General features: G+C 32.5%; 1 pseudogene across 2 annotated transcripts in view; it reads right to left on the reverse strand.

Moving 5' to 3' along the window:
- Window positions 1-20,628, reverse strand: part of LOC143229163 (toll-like receptor Tollo pseudogene) — a 65,742-nt pseudogene extending 45,114 nt beyond the window's left edge. The window contains exons 1-2 of one of the 2 annotated variants that reach the window (XR_013015703.1): window positions 20,301-20,628; window positions 17,642-19,370 (exon numbers count right to left, since the gene is read on the reverse strand). The product of XR_013015703.1 is annotated as a toll-like receptor Tollo pseudogene, transcript variant X2 (transcript). The remainder of the gene's footprint in view (window positions 1-17,641; window positions 19,371-20,300) is intronic. The other variant, XR_013015702.1, reaches the window with a different exon arrangement.
- Window positions 20,629-21,531: the final 903 nt, after the last annotated feature.

Genomic DNA, 21,531 nt, shown 5'->3' on the forward strand with positions numbered 1-21,531 from the left:
AGGGTGGTGTCATGAAAGATAACAACGTCATAGTTCCAAAATTTGGCGCAAGAAAGCTAGTTCTTAGTAACGCGTTGTTGGACCACTATAACAGGCAGCCATGATACAATGTTTCAAACGAGACGCGTCTCAACACGTCTATATTTAATCACTAATTCCTCAATTAAATCATTCTAAAAGAGATGCTTAACTAATTAAATCATTCTAAAAAAAAGGGAACATAACGCCAATTCATCAGTTAAATTTCATTACCATTTATATGTCCTAAAAGGATATCTTAATTGAAACTTACACAATAAAGTCGTTAAAGATTTCCAGTGACATCAATATAATAAAATGTCAATAACATTACTTAACGTAATATATTTAAATGAAATAACATACATTTCACGAAACACAAGTCCCAACATCTCCAGATTTAAATCACCCTAAAAGAGCAATATAATACAGTAGCTACAACTTATACTTTTATCAATTTGATCTTATTAAAAACTTTACATCGTCAAGAAAACATTGTGTAATATTTAAATTTTATATTATTAGTATAACTGTTTCACAAAATATTTTATACAATGTTCTACATAAAGGCGGACACGGTACTTCCTTCGACGTATGCTCACTGTCTATGTTAAAACAACTATTTAACGACTGTCCGTAGGATTTTAACAAATTGTGACAAAACTTCCACATAAGATGAATGTCTAGATTTAATTACGTTAAAATCATTGTATTACACATAACATCCGTACGAATACAACTAAAAATAATAAATGAAAGGCAACGTTAATTCATCCAAATAAAGACGGACACTTTACTTTCATACATATTCAATGTTTATAATTATTTACCATTATTTTAACGACTGCTTCAACAAAGGGTGTTACAGTACTTCCCCGTGTCACCAAAATCTAGATTTAATTACGTTAAAATTGGTACATGCGTACCAGAATATTAAAAAGAATACATGACTGACTTACTAACCTGTTCAAGCGAGCACAAATCTTAAGAAAGTAATGATTATACAACTTTATAACACAATCAGATTGAACCCTGTCTACAGAGTGTGGCTGTAAATATGTAGAGATGTGTATCACTTAATATTATTATATTTAATAAAACTGACGCTACCTGGGTAAATTCATTATAGTGATATTAAACATTATGTATTCCCAATATTTGATATGTTTGAAAGTTTTGTATGTTGGGTCTTAACTTAAAGCCATCGTATGTTTGGCCTGAGTAGACGTTTTTGAAGGTTTATATAGAGAAACTCCTTATTTGGCTGCTACAATTACTTAAGACCGAAACTTCGAGGCTGTGGTCAAGCACTTAATCCCCTTGTTTTTTCTCATTGGCAGAAATAACACTATCAACACATACAATTTACCATCAAAAATATCATAAAACTAAAAGAGAATTATTCCTATTACTACAGTGAACGTTAGTTAATTATCGTAAACTTTATAACAAAAGAATAACAACGATTATATACGAGCTTGTATGAAAACTAATTTGTTATTTGTAAATATCAAAAATTAATACACTGAGAAGAATTTGTCCCTAACATAAAAGTTGTTCAGTTGTAAGATGGACGATACCAATGTTTTTTCTTAGGTGCTTAAAAGATTACACCTTTAAGAAATTAGACTATGTATATAACTGTTATATTTAACTGACAAATATACGAGTTATAGTTTAAAACAAAGAAGTAACTTAGAAATAGAAAAACAATATCCTATTGAACCATCAAATACTGCAAATTAACGTTTAACTTTCTGTAATGTTATATTAAGGGTGAGAATACATGTTTGTTTTTAATACAAAACCATTGTCAGACTTATTGGACAGTGGACAACGTTTTAATTGCAAAGTTGATTCTATAATGATAGACAGTAGACCTACAGTCATGTGAAAAAATTAGGACACCCTATGAAAGCCTGTGTATTTTTGTAACATTTTAAATATACAGATATTTAATCTCAATTGTAACAATACTGAGAGATTATAGGAATATAACTAAACAGTTAAAACTGAAGAAAAGACTTTTCAAGTTCTTTGTAGATGAAATTCTACAAAAATGCATATTCTAACTGAGGAAAAGGTTAGAACACCCTACCCCCTAATAGCTAGTTTTACCCCCTTTGGTTGAAATAACTACAGTGAGATGCTTCTTGTAACCATCCACCAGTCTCTGACATTGGTCTGAAGAAAGTTTGCCCCACTCCTCAATGCAAAATTCTTTCAGCTGCGAGATGTTTTGAGGGGTTTCTTACATGTACAGCCCGTTTCAAGTCACCCCACAGCATCTCAATGGGATTAAGATCTGGACTTTGACTCGGACATTCCAGAACTCTCCATTTCTTAGTTTTCAGCCAGTCCTTGGTGGATTTACTGGTATATTTTGGGTCATTGTTGTGTTGCAGGGTCCAGTTCTGCTTCAGCTTTAATTTTCATACAGATGGTCTCACATGATCCTCAAGCACCCTCTGATACACAGTAGAATTCATGGTGAATTCTATGATTGTGAGCTACCCAGGTCCTGCTGCAGTAAAGCAGCTCCAAACCATGACACTTCCACCTCCATGCTTCACAGATGGTATGAAGTTCTTTTCTTGGAATGTTGTATTTGGTTTATGCCAAACATGTCCTTTGTTCTGGTGTCCAAATAATTCAATTTTGGACTCATCTGTCCAAAGAACATTATTCCAGAAGTTCTAGTCTTTGTCTACATTTTCTCTAGCAAACGTCAGTCTGGCCTTGATGTTTCTCTTAGAAAGAAAAGGTTTCCTCCTTGCACACCTGCCATGCAAGTTAAACTTGTGTAGTCTCTTTCTGATTGTAGAAGCATGCACTTTCACATCAACAATAGCCAGAGCCTGCTGTAGGTCCCACGATGACATGTTAGGGTGTTTGGAGACCTCTTTTAGCATCTTGAAGTCTGCTCTCAGGGTGAACTTGCTTGGACGACCAGACCTGGGCATGTTGGCAGTTGTTTTGAAAGCCCTCCACTTGTTGACTATTTTCCAGACAGTGGAGTGGCTGATTTCAAAATCTTTTGGGATCTTTTTAAATCCCTTACCAGACTCATAAGCTGCTACAATTTTCTTTCTGAAGGCCTCAGACAGCTCTTTTGCTCTCACTGTGGTGCTCACTCTCACTTCAACAGTCAGGAGCACACCAAACTAAATGTCTGAGGCTTAAATAGGGCAAGCCTCATTCAAAATGCTGAGTAAATATCTTCTAATCATGTGCACCTGGTGTGAAACACGTGTGTGTGAGTTGAGCCATTTTAAGTGGGAATAAATGTGGGGTGTCCAAACTTTTTCCTCAGTTAGAATATGCATTTGTGTAAAATTACATTTACGGAAGATCTTGAAAAGTCTTTTCTTCAGTTTTAATTGTTTAGTTATATTCCTATAATCTCTCAGTATTGTTAAAATTGAGATTAAACATCTATATATCCAAAAATATTACAAAAATACACAGGCTTTCATAGGGTGTCCTAACTTTTTCACATGACTGTATATATGTACGTGTGATGCTTTACAAGTCTTTTCTTAACATATACTGAAAGTAGTACATCAGTTGCAAGATCAGCAAGATAGCAGACAGGCAGTTTCATTTTGTATAAAACATTTCGTACATTTCAGTTTCTAAAATAAAGAAACTGACTACTTCACAATTATGCTTCATTTATGATAATTAATAATCTACTTGAACAAGGATATATGGCAAGTATCATTCCATTTGATGCATTTAGTATTTTATAAACTACCAAATTTTCTTAAATAGCATATTAGTACATCTTTAAGTTTTGTTCACAAATGTTTCGGTAAGCGTGTTAAATATGAATTTACACACACACACACACACATGCATTTACATATTTTACTTGCATATACTAAATACAGTATATCAGTCAATGATGTAAGGCGAGTTTCATTTAAGAAAATCAGAAAACTCTTATTTGTAACTGATAGTTTTCATAAATTTAATAATAAGTAAATGAAAGATAATTCATGTAACTGCAAATTTCAAAATTCACGTGAATAAATGTAACTTTTGGAACATTTGAATAATAATTACTTGATCTATAAATAAAACGTTTCTTTAACAATTATGATTTACCTAATTTTCATATTTGTGGTGATTTTTCTATGTGACTAATATTGTGATAAAACAAGTATATACAGCAGGTATTAGACAAGCCCAAGTCTGACTGAAATGTCACTGATCAAACAGAAATGAGTTTTATTCTTATTTCTAGTGGCTTTCACTGATAATGACAAATTTATGGGTGCAATGTTTTTACTAGTTTTATTTTTATAGTATAATTTGAAGTGAGTAACCTATAGAACATTTTGCTATTTTAAATATTTTATATATTTTTACATTAATTGGTTGAAAAATAGTAAGTGACAACTCCTAAGATAGTGGCAGCCTCTTCTTTCTAACCATTGAGACAATGAGGTCATCATCCTTCACTCACAGCCTAAAGCCCTAAAGTATGGATGTGGCCATCATCTTTGACACAAGTTCTAGATCATACAAGTCTATGAGTTAACTTTAATGTTTTGTGAACTTTTAATAGATAAATATAAAGTAATTCTTTATTATTTTTAGTTGTAGCAATATGAATTACTAACAAAAGGTATAAAGATAAAAGACTGTCTAGTTTACCTGAGAAAACAATACAACGGGTTTGTTAAAACCATGGTTAATTAAATCTATGCATATGACTCTGTATTTTTAGTTAACAAAAACTGCTAAGTTTGTTGCATAATACATGGGAAATTGCTTTTTGAAGAGTGATTGGTGTTCGCTTTTTTTTTGTTTCACACAATTAGTACATTCTGTGTGTAATTGTTATGATATTGACTGTCCATGTAATAAATCTGATGAAAATGTTTGTGCAAACAAAAAGTTCTGTCGTTGGTATAAAAAAAAAGTGTCATAAAATACACTAACTGCTGTTAGATAAATTAAAAATGGTCAAAAACATCAACATGCAATATTTGAAATATTCATCTAACACAGAGTAACAAAGTTTCAAAACAGGATAATTAAAATAATATCTCAAATGTTTAAGTACAATCAATCTTTCATTTTGAAAATTTGTTGTACGCCAAGTGATAAAGTATGGAGGTATTTTAGACACAGTATACAATAATTGTACACTAACCCATCAAATACTGAGAATACATGATTAATATTTAGTATAATTCTGTAATGAACTTTCATAAATAGCTACAATGTTTAACATTGATAATTTTAGTTTAATGATATACAAAAATTGTATTTAAGTGATATGTATCACTGCATATTTACCATTTTGTAAAGTGAAACATCTGTTTCAAGTATACTGTAAATACATAGATAGTGACAGTGTATTATAATTGACTTAAGTTTTCATATGCTCTAATGCAGGGGTTCCCAACCGGTGGGTCGCGACCCCCAAGGGGGTTGCGAAGCCTTGGCAGGGGGGTCGCGTAGCCTTGTTAGAAGTAGCTTGGGATAACATTAATTTTATTTCATCAATTACATTTTCATGTCGGAGTGCCAAAAGATTGGGAACCCCTGCTCTAATGGAAGTTTTATCTGTTGCAACTAAAGGTCATGTTATGCATCACTTTAATTCTCTCATTCTTGATTTCAGTTCAAGATAATGTGATGAATCAATTTTTCATTTTGATGATGAAATGAGAGATATATAAAAAACTAATGTTCAATTGTACTTTGAGAAACAACTAGCTTTAAATGTGCATAAACTTTAAAAAGACAGAAAGGAAACATGCAATGTTCTTTTCAATATGGCTAATGATCAAAGGTCATCAACTGGTAAAGTTGAGATTTCTGACAGTACGAATGGCTATGGGACAGACTCCTGACAATCATTTACTTGATAAAAAACACAATACACTATTTGTATGCACGACTTTTGTAATTCTTAAACGTCTGTATCCAGACTATGCATGTGAAGTAAACTTAATCAGTATCATGGTTTGGCATTAATTTGAAATCATACAGGTTTGTTAGCTTTTTAAACTTTTATTAAAAAATCAGAGTGACAAGTAGGGTCAACCATACCCAACCCACTTGTTTACATGGGATTTTCTGATAGTAGTGTCTCAGCATTAGGCAATCTAAAAGTACTGATATTGTAAGTATTAGTAAGTCATTTATTTAATATATTTATTTGTATGGCAATTACTGGTTATGTTTGATTTGTAAAAGTGAAACAGTAAGTATCCTACAGAACACTGATAAAAGTCAAATAATCTATAGTTTCACAAGATTTGTGTTTATTTGGAAGAGTTTGCTAGTGTTTGTTTGTTTGGGAATTTCGCACAAAGCTACACGAGGGCTATCTGTGCTAGCCGTCCCTAATTTAGCAGTGTAAGACTAGAGGGAAGGCAGCTAGTCCTCACCACCCACCGCCAACTCTTGGGCTACTCTTTTACCAACGAATAGTGGGATTGACCATCACTTTATACACCCCCACGGCTGGGAGGGCGAGCATGTTTAGCGCGACGCGGGCACGAACCCGCGACCCTCGGATTACGAGTCGCACGCCTTACGCGCTAGGCCATGCCAGGCCGAGTTTGCTAGTGAACAATAGCTATATAGAAATTGACAGGTAAGTATTAAGTCAGTCATTTATTATTTTTTCATTGTATTGATATTGATGTTAAAATATGTAGAATAATGATTTAACATAATTCAATCTAGAACATTTGTGATATATGGAAATACTGTAACAGTATTTGTTAAAATCCGACAATCAACTGTCAAAATAATTATATACATTAGCGATGTCGAGAAACCCACTTGTTGAGAAATTTATATGCAACAACGGCTCGTTTGGGTTGAGAAAATATTTTACATAGAAGAGCGAACAACGTTTCGACCTTCTTCGGTCATCGTCAGTTCACAAAGAAAGAGGTAACTGACCGGAAGCTGACCACATGTTTGACCACATATACTGTGTGTCGAAATGTAGAGGGCGGTATTAAATGTTAGAATATATAATTTTGTTTATTTTATTATATTAATATAGGTATAAAGGCGTTCCTTTATATTGGTTTATTTTGGGCTTGAGTTGTTGTATAAGTAAGTAAGGCTTCTTTAATTTTGCGTTTGTTTATGTTTGTTTCTTTATTTAGTATTTGAGTGTTTTCTATGGTTATGTTGTGTTCATTTGACTTGCAGTGTTCGAAAACGTGTGAAGGTGACTTATGTTCTTTGAAGCTGGTTTCCATTTTTCTACTTGTTTCTCCAATATAGAAGTCGTGGCAGTTATCACATTGTATTTTATAAATAATGTTGGTGTGGTGTTTGTCAGTGTAGTTTTTACATAGTATAGACCTCAGTTTTGTGCCTGGTTTTTGAATAAATTTGGTATTAACTGGAACGTTATATTTTGTTACTAATTTTTGCCAAATGTTGGTTATTTGTTTGCTGATGTCAGGAATATATGGTATACAGCAGTATATGGTTTCGTGGTTTTTTGATTCGTGAGCTGTATTTACTTTAGTTGGTTGATTTTGCTTTCTGTCTAGGTGTGTGCGTATAATGTTTTCTACGGTTTGTGGAGAAACTTATTGATGTTGATGAAGTATTGTTTTTTGTCTAATTCATCGTTAATCTTATCTGGTGAGCATAGATTTATGGCTGTGTTTATTTGGTTTCTTAGTATGTTGAGTTTTTGTTTTGTTTCATGTGCTGAGTCCCAAGGAATGTATAGTCCAGTATGGGTGATTTTTCGGTAGATTTCTGTTTCGAATTTGTGTTAGTTCTTGTAATTTTGAGGTTAAGAAATGATATTTGATTGCTTTCTTCCTGTTCACATGTGAAGTTAATGTTGGGATGTATAGAGTTAATGTGATAAAGACAAACTTCATGTTCAACAACCAAAACTATATACAAACAAATGGCCTAAGCATGGGCAACCCAGTATCACCAGTTCTAGCCAATATTTTTATAACACAAGTTGAAACACAAGCAATTAACACAGCATTACATCCACCACTATACTGGTACAGATATGTAGATGACACGGTTGCGGGATTCAAATCTACAGAACACATACTTAATTTTTTCAATCACATTAACTCTATACATCCCAACATTAACTTCACATGTGAACAGGAAGAAAGCAATCAAATATCATTTCTTAACCTCAAAATTACAAGAACTGACACACAATTCGAAACAGAAATCTACCGAAAAATCACCCATACTGGACTATACATTCCTTGGGACTCAGCACATGAAACAAAACAAAAACTCAACATACTAAGAAACCAAATAAACACAGCCATAAAACTATGCTCACCAGATAAGATTAACGATGAATTAGACAAAATAAAACAATACTTCATCAACATCAAGTTTCCTCTACAAACCGTAGAAAACATTATACGCACACGCCTAGATAGAAAGCAAAATCAACCAATAAAAGTAAATATATCTCACGAATCAAAAAACCACGAAACCACATACTGCTGTATACCATATATTCCTGACATCAGCAAACAAATAACCAGCATTTGGCAAAAATTAGTAACAAAATATGACATTCCAGTTAATACCAAATTTATTCAAAAACCAGGCACAAAACTGAGGTCTATACTATGTAAAAACTACACTGACAAACACCACACCAACATTATTTATAAAATACAATGTGATAACTGCCACGACTTCTATTTTGGAGAAACAAGTAGAAAAATGGAAACCAGATTCAAAGAACATAAGTCACCTTCACACGTTTTCGAACACTGCAAGTCAAATAAACACAACATAACCATAGAAAACACTCAAATACTAAATAAAGAAACAAACATAAACAAACGCAAAATTAAAGAAGCCTTACTTATACAACAACTTAAACCCAAAATAAACCAATATAAAGGAACGCCTTTATACCTATATTAATATAATAAAATAAACAAAATTATATATTCTAACATCTAATACCGCCCTCTACATTTCGACACACAGTTACACAACCCCTTTCAAACATGTGGTCAGCTTCCGGTCAGTTACCTCTTTCTTTCTTTGTGAACCTGACGATGACCGAAGAAGGTCGAAACGTTGTTCGCTCTTCTATGTAAAATATTTTCTCAACCCAAACGAGCCGTTTTTGCATATAAATTATATACATTGATTATCCATGAAAGTAACGTGTCTATCTTTATTTGGACGGATAAACATTGTTATTCATTCAATATTTTCAGTTGTATTCGTATGGATGTTAATATCTAAAGCAATGATTTTACAGTAATTAAATCTAAAGATTGATCATATGTAGAAGTACTATCACAATATTTGTTAAACTTCTGCAGATAGTCATTAAATAATGGTTTTAATATAAACATTAGTCATATGTGAAAGTACAGTGCCTGTCTTTGTAAAACACAACGTTAAAGTAACAAAAGTTAACATCTGTCAAATGATTTAATTAACTAATGAATTAGTTTAGCGTTATTTTTAGAATGAATTAATTATAGTTATACATTATAACTTATATGATTATTGCTTAGTTGTATGTGCTTTAGTTAATTGATTAATTATAGACATGTTGAAATGTATCATGCAAGTCATTATATCAAAGCCGACTGTAGAACGTCATAACTGGCTGGTATTGAATTACGATTTAAACCCAACATCATAACCAACTGTCAAAGCGTCTAACAATTCTCCCTCTATTGACAAATTGTGGAACTATGATATCTTTGACATCACCCGAGATTAATACCGACTCTTTCGCCTCTTTTCAAAGCAGCCAATCAGCACGTGCGTCCAGAATAGTGGCCCTAACTACTGTAATTGCACTTATTAGTCTGTACCTAAATTTGTTTCCAATTCATATAATTAATTTAATAAGCAGAGTTAACATACGCTGAGTCAATTTAATGTTAAAATCATGAGACATCTTAAACAAGTGTCAAAAACAAAAGTATCGCTCACGTCTTTTACAACAACAAAAAAATGGTGTTTAATATTTCTTAAAATTCACACCAAAACACCACTGGTATTGTTTCCATGTTATGACTATCAGTAATAACCCATTGCAGAATCAGTTATGTTACGCTCTTAAAACTGTTTATAAACTGTAAAAATGTCCACACCTGAACAACTCAACAGTAAGGCTAATTACAACACATTACTCTATTTGTGGACATTAGTAAGTTAACCATCTCAATATCACTTGAATATGCAAATCTTTTTTCATGCAAAATTTAAACTGTATTCCCTTTAATTTGTTTTTGCTTCTAATTCATCATGAAAAACCTATAACTTATAACCTTTAACTTACGACCGAATCAGTTTGAAGAAAGGATATACAATTTCTGAAAGACTATACTTTCCAAACAAAACATAGCTGTCAATTCGACGTTCTGAATAAAAAGTAAGATTCCAAACATGTTAAGTATATTGGTAATGAACGGTTTCTTAAAAAGAAATGATCCTTTGAATAGCGTATACGTTGAAACGTCAGTAATAGATCTAAAAATAGAAACACTCACAAACATCGCTAAGCTTATATTGGCATTATATGCAGGTGAGTCTCGAGTCGTAACAGCAAATGCGTAATGACATTCACACAAACGTTAATGATAGATGACGAAAGAAATAAAGCTCTATAAACTGCTCTCTGGAAACCAAAATGCATCTTTTAATAACTGGTATATTTAAAGATGTATCGCTGAAAACGTGGTACAATCAAAATTATCTAAATACTGATCATTAACCTGCATCTAATCACAGTGTAACTCAGTCTGTGTCCTTCACATTAGAGAGATCTTTTAAACTACTAAGTTTCTCCGACATCTAAAATGCTGAATGCCAGGTGAAAATTTCAGAATTTCTTACTGTGAACTTGTATCTATTGCTACAATGACTAGGGTTAAACTGCCTATATACTGAAAGAATTTACTTTTCATAAATTGATGTATCCGATTTATATATCTCAAACTACATTATCATAGAAACATCATACAATTAAATATCTCGCAGTGAAGTCATCTGCGACGTGTGATCTACTTTGATAACAAACTAACAGCATGTTACCAAGTTAGACAAGTCTAATATTTTAGCACTAGAACTGCCGACAGGATAACAATAAACACTACATGTTTCGCACACATTTTTCTAAACCATTATTTCTTCACAAAGTTGCTCAGGGCCCACAGCTATGTTGGTTACGTAGGCTTTAATGTCGCAAAATAATTAAGATATCCTCGAGAGCTAACCGCCACAATTACTTGGGTGTTCTATGTATTGTACCTAGCAAATAAGTCCTTTCACCGAATTTATTTAAAAATGTATTCTCAGCTAGTCCTATAATACCCAAAAACAAAATTGCTCAATATGATCTAATATATGAGCAACACTTGTAGTGAACAGTACAAAAATGCATCACTACTTTAAAAGGTGTCAACTTTATTGTGAGATTGAGGAAGTAAAATGGGTTGTTCCATATATCTGTGGTGTAATACCATTATACTCAACTATCCGTGATCACAGTTAAACAATAACGCTTTAACTCACTCACGAAACCCTCATTTCCAAACAATATACTGAGATACGAGATTGGTTGGACTTTGATGTACATTTACTACGAGAGTTTGGGGTTACCTAACAACAATACACAATAACGTAGGTACAAATGTCAAGTGAAACAATTTCATAATATATGAACAAGTAACATTTTAAATGAAACAGTGCAATCAAAATTAACCGGCCAAAAATTCTTATTTAAAAAGAGCTCTAGAATTCATTTCTACAAAAAAATCAGAGTCAAAAATCTATTATATAATGCAAAGAGTAACGTGTGTGATTGCGTGCGCGCGCGTACGACGGCACGGAAACCTTTTTCAACTTAATTAAACTATGCCAAAAATTAATTTTATGTATGGAAGTACAAGGTACGTAACCATATGCGTAAGGAGGGGTGGGTGTAGACGGTACTATATATTTAAGGGATGGATTTGTTATCCTTCATGAAGAGTATGTGTAAGCCTCTCTACCCATTCTTAACAAAACACAATAGCAAACGAGCACCCATAGCAAAATGAAAAAAGCACACTAGTAATGAATTTCTCAACTAATGCTAAGAAAAGATATATTGTTATTGTTTATCTCGTGCAGTTCGATTATGAGAAAACTTTTCCGTTGATACAGACTGATTGGCTCGTGTTTTTCTTATTCCATTCTATGCCTGAGGATGAAGTGGCGTCATCGAATCAGTGTTCACCGTCCACATTGAATTGGATGTTTTCTTTCTTTCTCTAACATTCCAATTACAATAGCACCCAAGGCATCCTTATAACCACTTTTTAATCAAAGTTTAGGAAAGTTTGAAAAATCAGTACTACAAAAGACAAATGTCAACGCAGTAAAGAAAATGTTCAACAGCTGTCTATGATTTTTTTTATCAAAGAATTCATCTGTTTATTTTGTGCGCTCATCTACCTTCAACATATTGAGCCCAAAACAGTGTGTTAGCAAAGAGTAGTTCATTAACCGAAAAACGTAATAAGTGCGTTTGGAAACCCTACATAAATAAATTTAGATGAAATGTTGCGTCTTAGCTAAATCAGCACAACAAAACGGAATATATTTCTATATCTCCAACTCTTAAAATGGAGAGAGAAAAAAGTCGTGGCTAAAAACTACTGACAACACAATACACGTATCTGGATATTCAAAATATATACTGCATAATATAAACAGCCGCATTGTAATGAAGCCAATAAAGCAACAGTCCCACAGGGCTTTTAATCTAGGTAATAAAGTCTGTCGCTTGGAAATGATAGGAAGAACCTAAATCAAGAAACAGATCTCACTGAAAAATTTTATTGAAACAGTAGTCACAGATAATGAACGATCTTCCAAGTTTTTCGCCACTGATCGATACAGAAGTTGTGGCTGAAAATAAAAACCTGAACACAAAAAAATGCTGAAAACCTGCATGAACAAGTAATATGACGAAGCTAGGTATGGACTGTCATATTTACAAGTGTTTTTTGCTGTATCTAATGAAACCCGAGTTATGGAAATTGGTTTACCAAATACAATTGCGCTTCAGACTAACAGCGTGAATCTGACATGAAGAACTACAACATTAAAATTACGAATTATATATGCATACTAGAAAATGACTAGAATTATAATTAATACAAATACAGAAACGAATTATGTCATGTAAAATGTGACAGAATGTGAAAGTTAACGTTCTTGTTTTTATCATGTACAAAGTATTCTACAATGAGCATTTCTACTACCAATGTAGATAGCTATGCATATTTTAATACTGCTATACAATGCTTAAATTATGATTATATTTTAAAAACTCCCGTTCCTTATATAATAACAGCAAACTATACACTAAACAATAATATACACAAAAGTACGATAGAAATGTACAAATGTTAATACCAAAAAATATTGCATTTGTTTGCAATAGCTAGTGGCATTTTTAAGAGAATTACAAACCACTATTTTTCACATAATTTTGTTTTACACTTTGTAATAACTTGTTCACCTATTCCGACACTTCAATCACAGGATGTTCCAAAGACTGCACAGAACGTATCTGTTGAATAACACAGATACCGCAAATTCAGTTACCAGATAATTTATGTAAAGAACATTTGATTAAATTTTGACGCGTATAAGTAACGTATTTTATACAATGATGTACTTGTTAGGTATCTTTTGTCTTTATTTTTCTAACTATTCCTTATCCTCACCTACGGAGAAGCTAACATTATTACTCAACCTCACATATCTGAGAGCTATTCTTCGTTCTCATATCAGTAACAATCACTCTCACGATCTGTATTCCTTATACATCACAAATATATGAGACTTTCATATATTTGAGTGATTCTCATGTTTATTCTGGATAACAACTCTCGTTACATTTCAAAAGATTTATTGGAATACACAGAAACAACAAACTAGAGAACAAGAACGTGAACCAAACAGATGAAACATGTTTTGGATCGAGACTCTTGTGCAAAACTTGCAGCTCGTCATTTTAAAGTATCACTTCTGCACGTAATCTACACAGCACTTCAGTCTTCGGAAACGAGATACCGTACTTAAGCACACATTGTAGTGGTCTACAAGCTCCAAGTACGATAATAAAGGAAAGCTCCAAACAACAACTAATGAATTTGACGCTCTTTTCATTTTCAAAGTGCGTATAGTTAAAGTACACAACAATAACAATATGTTATTTCGAAGGCTAGTTTTTAATAGTCACAAAATAAAGACATCCACCAGGGCACTGCTTCATATCAGGCGTTCAGTACAAACCTACGACAAAACCAACATACTATGATGCAAATTTGTACTTACGATAAGAATAAATATCCAATATCCGAGTAAAGAAAATGTTTCCCCAACAGTACAAAAATGTAGTATCTTTTTATTATTTGCCAGTATCTTCAGCAAGAAGGTATGCAAAATATGTCACTGCAATCGTTTAGTCAGGCGCGTTAAATCACAGCAAATACGTTAGGCCGCTTATTAGACTTTGTAAAGGTCTAATATAGTGACTTTAAAGAGAATTTGCTATACATTTTTTTTTTAATTTTATCAAAATAGTGTTCGATAGAACGCCGCTGGCAATGTAACTTTGTCCAAAAACCGACGTGGACTGAAGCTAAACTCTGAAAAGAAAAAAAGAAAGAAATTACGACGTACGCGAATATTTAACTTCGCCTGCAAAGCTGTTTGTATCAGACTAGAAATGGCTGAAACAACGATACAACAGACACCTGGTCTACACCTCTAGTCGTGAGGTGAACGTTCTTGCTAGCTCATGAAGGTTGGCTTCGTATCGTGACATTAGACTTGTCGGTCAGATATGTAAACTTCTCAGGCTTGCTGACGCCGAAATTCCGAGTTTAAAGGTAAAAACTTAAATATGACCTGGCTTAAAATATTTAAGTTAAAGCCTTGTCCACAACAATGGAAAACCTACCGAATTCTTTGCAAACTTCGCTGTACTTATTACATTTATATCGATATAAACTCATAATATGCATAACTGCATATGCTATTTCTCAAAAAATACGATTTGTAGAGTACATACAAATTTTAGTTGGACCAAATATTCAATAATTTTAAAACAGCCACACATTACTTCAACGCGAATCGTACTTACTATAAAAATGTCTCCTGACATTGTAGTGGATAAAATTAAAAACATGACTTCATATAAAATATCTATACAGTGACAAATTTGAGAAAAGGAATAATTTTAATACGTTCATTATTCGGAGAACAAATAATCAATTACATCTACTTTTTACCCAACAGGAAGGACCAAATTTACTCGATTAGTTTCCCATTCTAAACAAACAGTCTCCACAGTTCAGAATAACTTAAATCTGGTTTACAACAATGAATTTAACATTTATTGAAAAAATAAACTAAAAACATTCGATATAAAAATAAGTTTACAAAGAAAGAAATGAGGAAATACGAAATACCTGAAATAAAATGTTCTACTTTATATATATTGAAGCCATGGTTACCAGCGCCAATGACTTGCAATCGACTTACAAAATCATTAAGTTTTTTGTACCAAAATACCACCAAATACGTTTTACCTTTGACCACACGTTTGCCGCTTTTAGTGTCACCACATAAAAACCACAAAACTTGTATACGTATGCATTAATGCAACTCTTACTTTTTCAAACACCGTTTTATCTGCATCAAATTCCTTGTTTAATCCTGTTCTCACATTTTATATGTAATACTTAAATTAATTAACACACAATACATCTTACATCTACTACTAATATTTTTATCTGTCTCACTCCTCTGCTTTAAACCACACATTCAATTTTAAAGCCTTTGTCACATTCAAAACAGTCTTTACACAACTCTTTTCTTCTTTACTATGTTCACCCCCTACAACAGTATCTTTGCAATCAAGTCTTTCACAACTTAAGAAATAACACCTCCAAGTAAAATATACGTTCTTTATAATTACCAGTCTCTTGCTGAGGAAATCAGCAAATTTAACAGCGTTCATCATGAACATTCTACTGATTTTCCTAACCATTTCAGTGAAATATATTCCTGATTGAGTCAAAACATAAGCCTTTTAGACACACCAACTACCATACAACAAATGCCTGTTTCCTTGAGGGAGATCAAGCTTTTCCAAATAAAATTTATAGCAATGAAGATACGACAAGTATAATTCATTATGTCCTATTATAATAATATCCACAAAATTTATATGGAATCTCACAGCAGTGGAAATTAATCGTATATTTCAATACTTTTTTTTTTTTTTTAAGTGACGCAAACACGGGTACAAGTTATTTAACTTGACTTAACAGTCAACTCAAAGAACATAGATAACTACGTATGTATAAATTTATGAAATTAAAAATTACACTGCACAACAATTTTTTTTTAAAACAGTTTTGCTTCCTGAAAAGTTTTTGCTGATTGTAACAGGTACCTGGTGGGTATGCACAAATATAGTTTTGGTTTTGCTTCATCACGTAGGAACTCAGAGATAGACAGTTAACTGTTTACCGGCAATAACGTATTTAATTGCGTTTATGTTTCTAATACGCTATTAAGTTCAACATAATTAAAAGTGTTTTGCTCCTGATTTTCGTTTGTAATCAATGTCAGGTGCATCACGTTGCAGTGTCCAACAGCAGTCAGCAAGCATTGATGGATTCCAATTGTCCTGATATCGTTTTTCCATTGTAGCAAAACTGAAGATTTCGATGAAGCGGTACGTGATGGGCAAATCTGAATGTGATTTTCGTGATCAGCAGCCAAAAATCTACAAGGAACACCCAACAGTGTTCAATAAGCAAAAACTTTGTTGTGCAGTGTTCTAGGTGTTTATGCAAAGATGTCGCTGTCAGTTGTTTGCGAAATCAACATTTACAAAATACTTAGTTCACTCCAGAAACATTACAAAATGTTTTTAAAAACATTAAAGTCATAACATACCGGCTTTGTGCACTTTGTTCTATTGCAGTACGAATGTCTTCCAAAGTTTTATGTCAAAAATAAAGAAAACTGCAAATAGCTCAGTCGTTAGCTGGACAAAATATTTTCAAAATGAGGATTTCTAACATCAACAAAATTAAATATGGTAGAATTATTTCAACGATTTACTTTTCTGGGCTTTTTAAATATAACATGTAAATCATTTGCTAGTTAAATAACAAGCAACTTCAGATATTCTGTTATCTAGTCTACATTTGTACTTGACGTCAAAAGTTCTAGTGACAGAAACATGACTCAACGGACAGAATGTATTTATTTTTTTAACGCCATAATCAAAACTTTGCAAAATCTGAAAGTATCCTTAAATAACGGTACCCTCTGTACAAGTGGATTATGCAACATAAAATTATCGAATTAAGCAAAATTATTATACCATATTTAAAACATACACCATGCCGTAGATAACTTAGTATCAACAATTCAGAGTTTCAGTATTTTCCATAACATGCAATAGGCAACTTACTAGTGTCTTTCAAGATCAAAGCACCGTTTCAGTGCTTCGTGAGCCTCTCATTAAACATAAACAATACACCGTTACATTATATTCCATAACATGCCATAAATAACTCACTGTTATTCTTAAACACAGGCAATCTGAATTTTCCAGAAGACCAAATGAGTTTCAAACAGGAACAATGTACCACTTCAATCTCTTCCAGAAGAAGCCATAGATAACTAGTTTCTAAACACGAACAAACCACCAGTTTAATATTTTCCATACAGCAAAAGAAACACAACACCAAAGAAATGTAAAAACTTGTAAACTATTGCTATCATTGCGTTACAAATATTGGACACTGCGGTAAACTAGATGTCATATCATTTATTTTCCTGCAGTGGAACTAGTGTGGCAGCAGACTAAAAGATGGAGGATAGGAGGGAGTTGGATCTTGAGTACACCAGTCGATAAATTCACGTAGCTGCAGACAATCGAGGCTTCCCTCTCACAAAACAGCACCGGCGTGCAGTTTGTCGATATTTCGAGCGAGTTGTTTCTGCTACAGCCAGTATAGGCAGATTTCCCTTGAATATCGCGACAGTCATGCGCTTTTCAGTTCAAGAAAATCTGATAAAACTTCTGCAATATTTTTCCTAGGTTGGTTAATCACGAGAAACGACACTGAGAAAAAAACAGTTTCACAAACGAATTAAAAGTAAGGCTTACTCTTCTCTTTGTTTATAGCTTCTTTTTTTTAAAAGGATGAAAATACAGTACACATTATATGTAGATAGGATCCAAACATTAAAGTTTCTTTTATATATCGAGTTAATGATACTATCTTTTCCACAGTGGCCTTTTATGTTCTTTTTAGACACGGTGAAAATACGAATATTGCAATATTTTCAGCAAGAATTTTATTATTGTACTGTTCGTACTTCATTTATTTTTTTCTTCTAACTTTTAAGAACAAATTGTAATAAATAAAATTATTAGGAACCTCAGAATGGTCATAACTTATTAAATAATTAGGTAAGAGTTCCGCATTTAAAGTTTACTTTAGTCATAATCAAATCTGTATGCTTTTCAAACTCCTAAACTAAGCATTCATTTTCAAAATATTGGCAAGTTTTTAAGTTTTTTTTTGTTTGTTGTTTCTCGTCTATATAAAACCAGTATTTCTTGTTAACGAAAAACACAAGCATGTTACGATTGACGTAGTTCACGCTATTAAAAATATATTAATTTCATTATAGAAATATCTTTATGCATTTATTTATTTTAATTTCATTCTCTCCTTCCGTCTTGACATTAAAACTACTCTCTTTGTGGTAGGGTTAACTTAAACACGTAACGTTCAATTTAATAAACAATGCTTTCATGAGAAGCATGCTGAATGTAATAAAAATGTGCATAAGAAATTATTTTCACTTAATAGGAACAGTAGAGCAAAACAAAGTTAAATTTTTTAGTAACATATTCCTTGCCACAATGAACAGCGAATTTTTACGCAATGTAACACAAACCCCGAAGCTTTTCAATATACGTATCCATTTCTAAGAAAGATATATTATTTTGTAAAAAAAAAAAAAGGCATTACTTATGTCATTTAAATTTTTTTAAATGTTTCACATCTTTTAACTACATATAATTACATAAAAATATTAGTTTTAAAGGAGGAGCAAAAAAAATAGTATTGAACATTGTAGGTAGGCTGAAAAAAGACCTTTACAGATTGTTACACAAGCACGTCGATGCTTCAGCGAATCCACTGTGTGATGGACTGGAAACAGTTTTGATAGAAGCGACTAGTGCCAAAACTATGAATGTTCTTTTATGAAATTCATCGTGCTAGGAAGGTCTACACAAAATAAAATATACTATCAGATTCTAGCGCTTGGAATATCTTGATATTAAATTTCTTTCTATTTATTATTTGATATATTGTACACTTCTCTATTATTGTTGAAAGTAAAGCTGGTTGCTTTTTAAGAAATGTTTGATTAGTTGTTTCATATAAAATTGAAACGTACAGCAAGTTTAGTTTTACTCGTTTTTCTTTTAAATTTAAGAAACTAATATTGAAGGTAAGTCTTATTAAACCAGTGACAAATATTAATAACGAATTTTTCCAAGTTTTCATTTGCGAGTTTTAATGCCAAAACAATTTCGGAAAATTTAGAAAATAAGAACTGAAATCACAACCCTACAAGTATAATTCAATCTTGTAAAATGGTGCAAAGAAATAATAACGTAGTAGTTTTACAACGTCAGAGCACTGTATGTTATGTAATTTACTTTCATGTTAGGATTTTTTCTGATAAACTGGAAGCGGGATCGCCATCAAAACGTCAATCTCACAAAAAATACGAGATTCATCTTCATTCATATTTATTATGATCTCTCCTTTCACACTAAGTTGCTGTCCGTTAAACATCTCAGTTTTATCTCATGTAAAGAAGGTATAACTGACATGCATAAGCGTCAGTTGTACTTGTCATTGGCACTTGCTTTACACATTAACTGTGTGAAGGATGTTCAACTTTATAAATTTGTTGTTTGATATTACTTACCCACATGTAACGTTAAACTATCATCGTTTCAGATTACTAACAATGAACCTTTATGTGTAAAATATAAATTACAAGAATCGTTGTCATAAACACCAGAAAATGTTTTCCTGCTAAAAAGTTTATATGTTCAACATAATATATAAAAACATTCTACATGCTTCTTTTCGTTGTAGTATTGTTAGTTTCAACCAAATTTCTTCCTTCGGAAAAACACTTACCAGCACTGAATACGTTTCCATGGTCATGATGGCACAGTTTTCCCTCACTTAAGTGTTGATGGTTCCACACATACAATTCAACTTCAAGGGCGTTGTCTCCTGCTGTAAGCTCGCGTTGTTATATTGACCGTATATGTGATTCGTGATCAATATCTATCAATTAGTTTTTTAAATAGAATGAACTCGGAAATCCTTTGATAATAGAAAAAAATTCATATACTATCCGACCTTCTTATTACACGCTTTTACACAACAGCAATGTCCAAATTACTCACACTTAGTTACCCAACAGTAACAATCAACTCGTCCTTCGTAAGCTGCAACACCGAGCTATTATACTACCATAGCGCCCTCTCAAAAACTATAACTGCATATTGTCCCCTATCGTCCAAAGCTATTACGAAAATTGTCCATATACTTTAGTTATGAAGATTATCTGAGCAAACCGGACACAGATATTTCTATGTGTTTTATTATTATTATAAATTTGTCGATTGCTACAGTTAGAGCAAGATACGGGGTATTTATTCCACGCATGGCCCACACTTTTATACCTTCTGTTTAGCTCAAGAGATGGCACTACAAAACAAAAATCGCAATTCTATAGAAGTCAGTTCAACGTAATTCTTTTGGTTCAAAATGAAAATTTGTCCATGCCATACTGAAATGACAATTACAATTAGTGATGTCGAGAAAACCCACTTGTAGAAATATATATGCAAAAACGGCTCGTTTGGGTTGAGAAAATATTTTACGTAGAAGAGCGAACGTAAAATATTTTCTCAACCCAAACGAGCCGTTTTTGCATATGCAATTACAATTAATTATTATGATAAACAAAACTCGTAAAGAAGAAAAATATCTTCTAATAAATTTAAGAATATTAGTTACGTACGTATCAAACGTTAATTATTGTTGTCCCTAATCGATTCATGCTTTTGAGACCAAAATACACAAACAATTTAGTGTGTAGAATACAATGAGATCATGGTCAACACAGTCATCATAAACTTCTGTGTAAAAGAAAATGTTTAAAACTATATCCATATATTGAATATCACCAAAGCAAGATTTCATTTTTTTTTACGATTGAAAGCTGGTTAGGTCGATAAATATATGTTTATTTATTTAATGTTTAGAAATATTGTGCTATTCATGGTAATTAGCTGAACTACAAACTGAAATGTATCTTTGCATTGTCGCAGTTTTTCTTAACGTACTCATTTAATTG

The sequence above is a fragment of the Tachypleus tridentatus genome, chromosome 10 (genome assembly GCF_004210375.1).
Source record: "Tachypleus tridentatus isolate NWPU-2018 chromosome 10, ASM421037v1, whole genome shotgun sequence".
NCBI classification, from domain to species: Eukaryota; Metazoa; Arthropoda; class Merostomata; order Xiphosura; family Limulidae; genus Tachypleus; species Tachypleus tridentatus.